At 39.4% G+C, this 8,693-nt stretch overlaps 1 long non-coding RNA gene across 1 annotated transcript; it reads left to right on the forward strand.

Annotated features, from left to right (window-relative positions):
- On the forward strand, positions 5,874-8,231 carry LOC109850430. Its single transcript, XR_002249426.1, has 3 exons — positions 5,874-5,946; positions 6,219-6,286; positions 8,055-8,231. It is a non-coding gene; the product is annotated as an uncharacterized LOC109850430 (long non-coding RNA).

An 8,693-nucleotide genomic window follows, 5' to 3' on the forward strand; every position in this document is an offset into this window, starting at 1 on the left:
CTAGACGGAATTCCGTCTAGGTTGCTACAGTAGTAACCTAGACGGAATTCCGTCTAGGTTGTCAACCTAGACGGAATTCCGTCTAGTTCGCAACCTAGACGGATTTTTTACTTCCGTCTAGGTTAATATCCGTCTAGGTTGGCAAACTAGACGGAATTCCGTCTAGTTTGCCCCAATCTAGACGGAAATATTCTAGACGGAGCAAACTAGACGGAATTCCGTCTAGGTGAACCAATCTAGACGGGAAATGGAGCAATCTAGACGGAAATTTCCGTCTAGATTGCTCGTTTTTCTACTAGTGAAGGAGATTTCTTTACTCGGGAGGTCTATACATTTGCGGTAAGTTCAAAACAACAATATTATAAAGAGTCTATGTGCAATTAATGCTTTCTAAAATTAGTGTAAAACATGCAATGCAAGAGTTCAATCGAAAAGGCAAATATCCAACAAAGATGTATCAAAATTAAATCTAGGACTCATTGTAATCCAATCACAGTTATTATTTGCTAGTGTAGGTTTGCTAAGCATGATTGTCAGAATTAGGTAAAAGAAAACAACTCTTCTATTTGGCTCGCGGTCCAACCGCGAGCCTCAGCTCGCGTGAGAGAAACAGGGGGGGTGGGCCCCCCAACAGTGGGGGGGCCCACCCCCCTGTTCCTCTCACGCGAGCTGTGGCTCGCGGTTGGTCCGCGAGCAAGGATTGTTCCATAGTCAAACGGAGGTATGTATATAATATGTATTTTTCAGATTATAACCCTACTGGATTCTTGCGAGCCAACAACCTTGATTGGTGTAGGTAGCTACTCCTCAAGACTAGGCTGGGAAAAATAGCGAACCATTCACGTCAACTTGTTTTACAATTTTCAGTGTGAAGCATCGAAGTGCCTTTTTATGTGTGGGGGCCCACTAAAAAAGATAAGTTGGCGTGTTAGGTGTTCCCACCTCGATTTGGTAGGTAAAATCGTCGAACTTACCTCCTCCTTGCCCCTCCCATGTCATAATCAAAGGTTAGATAAATGCTTTTAATTTAAATTTGTTTTCCCAATTTTCACGGTTTTGAATAACGAATGTGAAATATTTCTCTTTACACTTGAGCATTGATGGGGTCTGAGCATTTATTAAGTTAGGCTAATGTAAGGCTGGCTATTCTCTCATTTTTTTCAATATTCCAACAAAATGGAATATATTTATGTTTTATCATATTATTTTGTTTTTACTTGATGAAAAACCACAACAAAACATGCAAGCGCCTGCATGTACATGCAAATACAAGCAAAAAAGTAGAATCGCTGACGTATCACTCCAAGCCATTAAAGAATGAAATGCTAACATGTTACACGTACATCTACTCATATACTTTGTTACTAAATTTACTAAGGAGCAATGGTGTCTACAACTCAGGAGAGTCTAGCCGGGTTGGTAATCTCCATATGAGCAGTATTGTCACGCCCCGCTTCCCAAAATACCCGGGAATCGGAACGTGAACAAGCCCGCGACGTATTAAATTGAGAAGAAATATACACTATTATTTTTTCCTTTTCTTTTCTTCTCAATCCAATACGCTAAGCGTCTGGAAATAAATACAATGCGAAGTCACAGGTCCCCGATCACAGTTAGCAAGAATATAATGAACAACACGGAAGAAAATAATACATATCACAAATGAATATCATCAAAGACATAATATACAGGTCAAACATGCCCTTATACATATCTGAACAAATACTGGAGAATATAAAAATACACTGATCAAATAGAACTAAAAGGTAGTACAAAAGAAACTGAGGACCAATAACTAAGTTTCGACTTCTTCTTCTGCCCCGTCCGCTAGGCACTCCTACTGAGAATACTCGGGCTCTGGCGATCTCCCAGCTGGACATGTTCTTCCTCTAAGTCTGACGTACACCAGAGAAAACAGGTATACGTCAGCGTGTATAGCACACGGCAAGACCCCACAAACAAATAGAACAACGAAAACCAAAACGGAAAGCGATACGATAACAGAATGACAGAGAAAATGTACAACTGGAAATCCAACAAAATCAATCAAGTAACAAGTCGATCATACAACTAGCGATCAGAACAAACACCCAACTAACTAGGTCATACCACTAGATGGAATTAATACTTAAAAATCTACAACAAAAGACGTAGTACGTCGAGCAAAATAATCCAAACAAGGAAACTCTCATATATATACCAAACAATTCAAATAATCCGTTTTTCCAAAATAAATTAATTTAGATTATCTATTTAATAATTATTCAAAACTAACTCTTTTTCCAAATAATCTCTTTTCTCATCATAATAATTCTAATTAATCTAGAAAACATTAATTTATCATTTGAAATCCTGTAATATCGTCATCAACAGTCCCCCGCAGATAATAACAATCCACAATTAAACTACGCAAATAATTCATAATAAATGTAAATATTTAAACTACGAAACAGGGAGCGGGATCTTGCAAGCAACCAAATTATTCACAACGGATCTAAGAATTGAATGACAAGTCAAGAGAGTATCGGGATCTTGCCTACGAATGTCGTTGGAATATCTCAGGGCTCCGAAGGGCTCGCTGGCGGCTAGAAGGGGGTGGTTCTGCAACTGAATGTGCGTTGACATATGGTCGAACAGGTGGCGTGCGATGAAGGAGACACAACGGTGTAGGAGAGCGACGACAAAGATTCGAGCAGCGGCGATGATGAGCTGTAGGGGACGACGAGGAGCGGCGATAGCGCTTGGGCTCGGTGAGGGTGGCTAATCGTCGGCGACCTAGGAGTGGCAGCGAGTCGCGGTTGCGAAAGAGAGGGGACTAGGGGTCTGCGACGCTGGCCGGAGGCAGAGCTCGGCTGGATGGCGCGGGAGGAGCTCGCGTGGCTGAGGGGGCAGCACGGCGGTGAGGTTGGCGGCGGCCTGGTGCGGCGTCGGACTGAGCTCGTGGAGGCGGGAGAGCGGATCTAGGGAGCGGCTGAAGGAGGAGCTCGTGGTCGGACGAGCGGCGAGGCGGCGTTGGTCAGCGGCACGGTGGAGCTCGCTGGTGCGCCACGACGAGCTCAGGCTGGAGGAGGAGCTCGTGCGGAGCTTGGGCGAAGCTGGGTGGCGTGGGGAACTGAGCTCGAGCTCGAGCTTGTTGATGGCAGCGGCGAGGCGTCGGTGGTTGCTGGAACTGGTCGGCGGCGTGGAGGAGGTGGGCTGCAGGCGTTGGCGGTGAGGCAGAGCGGCGGCGTGGCTGAGCGTCGGACTGAGCTCGCGTGGAGGGGCTGAGATTTGATTGAAAAGAGAGAGAGAGAGTACGGAGAGAGAGAGAGAGAGAGAGAGAGAGAGAGAGAGAGAGAGAGAGAACGTGTGAGTGATGTGGGTTGAGTGTGTGAGAGAGAGAAAGATAGATTGAGTGAGAGTGAGTGAGATCTGAGAGAGATTTTAATGAGAGAGAGAGTACGTGATAGAGTGGTTGGGAGGATGTGGGATGAGAGTTGGGGGGAAACACGAGGTGGGGATTTGCGTGAATTGGGGAGGGTTTTAGGGGGAGAGAAAGATACAGAGTGAAATACCGGTGAGAGGAAAAACACAGGGAAAAAATCCCCCCTTAAATAATTTAAGAATATCATAAAATTTATTCAAAATAAATATTAAAATTTATGGTCAAAATAATAATAACAATAACAATAATGAATAATTAACTATTTATTTAAAAAAATTTACCAAAACAATTAAATTTATAATTAGCAAAACTATTAAAATAGCATAATACCGTATTTTTAAATCGTAGAAAATTCTAGAGAAATTGGGAAAATACAAATACTCTTTTAGAAAAATAATATTTAATATTTAAATACTAGGAAATTATTTAAACCCGTATTAAAAATTTACGGTCATTACAAGTATATTAGATCTAAGATGCATGCCTAGAGGCAAGATGAACAAGTTTGCTACCGTTTTTCACGAAAAACACAGAATATGTAGCGTACACTTGAAAATAAAAACGCTTAACGGTAATTAAACTCAAAAAGCAACAAATCAAGAGCACACAAGATTTTTATAGCAGTTTGGATTACAATTCTACGTCTACCCTTTCTTCTTGCAAATGGTTTCCTCACTATGCAAAGATCGAGTTCTCTTGAATCACAAGCCCGATTCAATAAGCTTATAAGACCGCACCTTAAAATCTACCCGAAATCAGTCGTCTAATCTAATTCTCCATAGTGAGTAACACCTAGTCCTAGCTAGTCCTAACCCTCAATTAAACCTGGCTTGAGTACGTCGTAATAACAAGTTTAAAGTAAAACCAACACAACAGTTAAAGCTCAAAAAATAGAAAAATGATCTTACAGCCCTTATGTTAAACAAACTGTCCTTCCAAGAATATAAGCGTAACTCAATGAAGAATGATAAAGAAAATCAAACCAAGGGCAACTCTCCTTGTTGAAAAGATTTGAAGATATCCTAAACTTGATAGAGATTGAAGATATTGGATATGATGAACGACTGAGATTAAATTTGAAGAAATACAATATGCCGTTTTTATCATCAACGGTGGCATTCGACCATCGATAGTGTTGAAGCCCCATCAATGGTTGAGAGACTCATCAATGATATAAAAGACATTGGAGCAAAAATGATCAATGACACTTGTCGACCATCGATGAGCTCTTCTTAACATCATTGGTCAATGTCTACAATGTCTACCATCAATGGTGAAAAGGTTGAAATCAGCTCTCGAGTTGATTTTCACGTCATTTCACCTCGTACGTACAATTCTTATACATGTATTTAACTGTACTATATCTTCTCAAATAAATATTAGTATCAAACAAGAGTTTGTTATTACTCAAATAAGAGATATTGTATGGACTACTTCCTAACAATATCCCGCTTTTGATAATAACAAATTTAAAATTTAAAATTTAAAATACCAAAATACATGAATATTTGAGATACATACACTAGTAAAAATTCACGTATCCTAGACGGAATATTCTAGACAGAAATTTTTCCGTCTAGAATGTATTAAACTAGATGGAAAATTTCTGTCTAGAATATTCCGTCTAGGATAAAACATTCTAGACGGAAATTTCCGTCTAGAATAGTATTCTAGACGGAATTTTTTTTTAATTTTTTTTTAAAAATCCTGGTATCCTAGACGGAAATTTCCGTCTAGAATGTATTCTAGATAGAAATTTCCGTCTAGGATACGTGCCCATTTAAAAAAAAAAATTTAATTCGTCAAAACCCCCGTTGCCCTCCGTTCCCCCCAAAATCCAAATTTTCGTCCCCAAAATCAAAATTTCCTCACCCCCCCAAACCCCCAAATCCTCAACTTCAAACTCCATCTCCATCAAATCCCTCATCCCCCAAAACTGAGCCTTCTCTACCACCGCGATTGCTTCTTCCCCTCCGCTCCTTTCCTCCACAACGCCGCTCCCTACAGAACCCCAAACCCTAACCTGCACCGCCACCGGCCGCGTCTCCTCCATCACCCTCGACCCCGCCGGCTACTCGGGCGAGCTCTCCCCCGCCCTCTCCTCCCTCTCGTCCCTGGCCCACCTCGACCTCTACGACAACAGATTCCGCGGCGCTCTCCGGCAAGATCCCTGCCTTCCCCCTAGAACCCTGTCCACCCTCGCGTCGCTCGACCTCAGCTTCAACCCGCTCTCCGGCTCCGTCCCGGCCGTTCTGCCCACGAACCTGATAGTCCTCGCCCTACGGTCGAACTCCCTCTTGGGCGAGTTGAGTCCGCCCACCTTCGGGTCCCTGAAACTCCTCGAAGTAGCAGAGCTGGCGGCGAATAGATCACTCCTGTTTAGACATTTCATGAGTCCTTGTCATGTTTCATATACAATAATACAATATCAAACATTTTTAACATTAATTTTTTGAACAGAGGCATGCCCTTTTTGTCGAAGAGTGCGGGAAGCTATGACCGAGCTGGATCTTTCTGCAGAGGTAACCAACTGCGCAGTTGAGATTTACATCTTATATTCATATAGAATATGTTTAGCAAAGCTATGGAACATTAACTTAGGCATGCATTTCTCATTCATGATGAATTTGGTTTATTTTTCTTTTCAAGTAATGCATGGTCAAAGTTATATTCAGCATTTTTTTCTATTAACTTTTATCAGGTTAGCGTCCTAGTGAACATACCTACTAGACACTAGTGATTTCAGGCTGCTTACATTTGTTTCATGATGGGCTTCTCTGATGCATTCTTTCAGGTCTATCCATGTCCAAAAGGATCAGTAAGACACAGAGAAATCGTTCGTAAAATTGGCGGTCATGAGCAGTAAGTATTCAAATATGCATAATAAATGTAATAAGTTTCTAAAGGGACTGACATGATGCAATTTTCATAATTGCATTTTGAATTTCTCACAGAAATTTTTACAAGTATCTGCACTTTGTTGGTCTCAACTGTTGTAATTACTTTTGACATTCTGATTGCTATTTTGTATTAAAAGTTCATATACTTGAAGGGATATGTGCCCATGCAGCCCATCTATCATTGAAGTGTTTACTTTTGATACAACTTAGCAGTATGTAGTTATCTGCAATTAGCAATATCTTATTATCTCGTAGTTACTATCTTATATTTTCTTTTTAACCATATCAGTAATTTATGAGAGTTGCATATGTTTAACGTTCCAATGTGCTAATTTCTGTCTGCTAGAAGTCTTGTGTTTTAATTTGGAAGCTGAGAAAGTTTCCCCCCATAATGCAGCACAGTTTTGACAGGATGGGTACCTACTCTACTTCGAGCAGGAATTAGATTTTTATATCATATTCATGGTAATTGTTGGTAGTAAAATTTTGGGATTACTTGCTCAATGCGCTACATGTTATGTGAGAGGAACAATTTATTGATTAAGGCCCTTTCAATTCCGCTTTATCAACATCCTAGAATTTACTTGATGAAGTAGGGTAGGTGAGTTTATTGTTAAAGTCGAGAATGCTCCTAATGTATGATGGTCAATATCAAAGCAAGTGTTGTTGTCATGAAAATTATCTAGTTTGCACACTTTAATTTCTCTGCCTCCTGAAAAACAGTCTCTATTTTTTGTTAGGTGATTGTTGGATCCATTCCTGATAATGTGATGGATATGATAATGATGTAGTAGTCTAGCATAACGACAACTGGAAGGTAAAGTTATTATGATCATGAACCTTGAAACACACTTCTGTTGTAAGTGTGGAATTTGTAATTGTATATACATGTGCATCTGTCCATCAGTGTAATTCTGCTCATTTAGAAAATTCAGAATATAGGTCTCACTATTATACAAAAAATAAATTTATCTTGTGTTTATAAGCTAAAGTTAACCTTTCACCTCCAGATGTCCCTTAACAACGTCCAAAATTTGATGTAAAAGTTATAGTTATCATTCTCTAACAGTATGTATATGCAATTAAGCACTTAAGGTGAAGAACCTTTCCATTTATGTCCGACAAATAGCATTCTTAATCTGCTAAAAATGTGTATAAAACAATATATGTTATGCACAATTAACCCTCTTTTGCTTATGCCTGCCTGATAGTAAGTTTAAATATTCTAAACATTCATACAATGTTTTGGCATCAATCTTATATAAGCACACTAATGACGATATCAAGGAGGGCAACATGTGAGTAAAGCTTCTTAATTCCCTATAGCTGCCCTTTTTTTTCCCGCCGTCTGAGTACTAGCAAACATTGGTTTCAAGAGTTATAATTAGGACTTGGGAGTATCTATCTTTGATTGGCCTCTAGTATACAGCTTGCATTTAGCTAACTTGTGGCTTTCTAGACCAACCAGTGTCCGGGTTTTTGCACTAATTTTTGACTATCAATTTTTTGGAGTAAGATTATTTCCTTTCTATTTCTTGGTGGTTTTTATCAATAACAGCTATGTAGTTAAGTCAGCTGATACAATATGTGATTTTTGAAGTTCTGTGCCCAAATGCTAATTATTTCTGATACAATCTATAACCTGCTCTATGCAACTACATTGGTTTTGATTTTGTTTACATTACCAATGTCTATTCTTACGATTCTTATGATTTGGTTGTGTGCGCTAGGTTTTGATTCTTATCATTTGGAGCTTCTGCTGCTGTGGAGGTTTTCTGTGTTCCAAAAGTGTAGGCAGTTTGGCTATTTCATCCACCACGATAGGAGAATAAATTGGATTCTTAATGTATATTTGATTCTTCTCATTGTCATGCGACTGATTTTGTAATGCTAATTAATACAGCCATAATGACGCTACTTGCTGTATTTTCTGTGAACGTGTATAATTCGGATTGCGCGTTCGTTTGCATTTTTTTGGTGAATATGTATCATTCGAATTGCACTTATTTTCTGTGAATTAATTAGTAACGTCGTTATTTGTAATTTTTTGGCTTAATTCTTCAATGCACAAAGTAGATACCTAACCAAGCAGCAGCAACAGCAGCAAAAAAAAAAATTGTAGCATAGTATCCTAGACGGAAATTCCGTCTAGGATACTCAAATTCCGTCTAGGATGTCTTTTTAAAAAAAATAAAAAAAAAATAAAAAACATCATTTTCCGTCTATGATAATTTATTCTAGACGGAAATTCTGTCTAGAATATTCCGTCTAGAATGTATTCTAGACGGAAATTCTGTCTAGAATATTCCGTCTAGAATGTATTCTAGACGGTTTTTAATTCCGTCTAGAATATTCCGTCTACGATGTAT

The sequence above is a fragment of the Asparagus officinalis genome, chromosome 7 (assembly GCF_001876935.1).
Source record: "Asparagus officinalis chromosome 7, Aspof.V1, whole genome shotgun sequence".
Lineage (NCBI taxonomy): Eukaryota > Viridiplantae > Streptophyta > Magnoliopsida > Asparagales > Asparagaceae > Asparagus > Asparagus officinalis.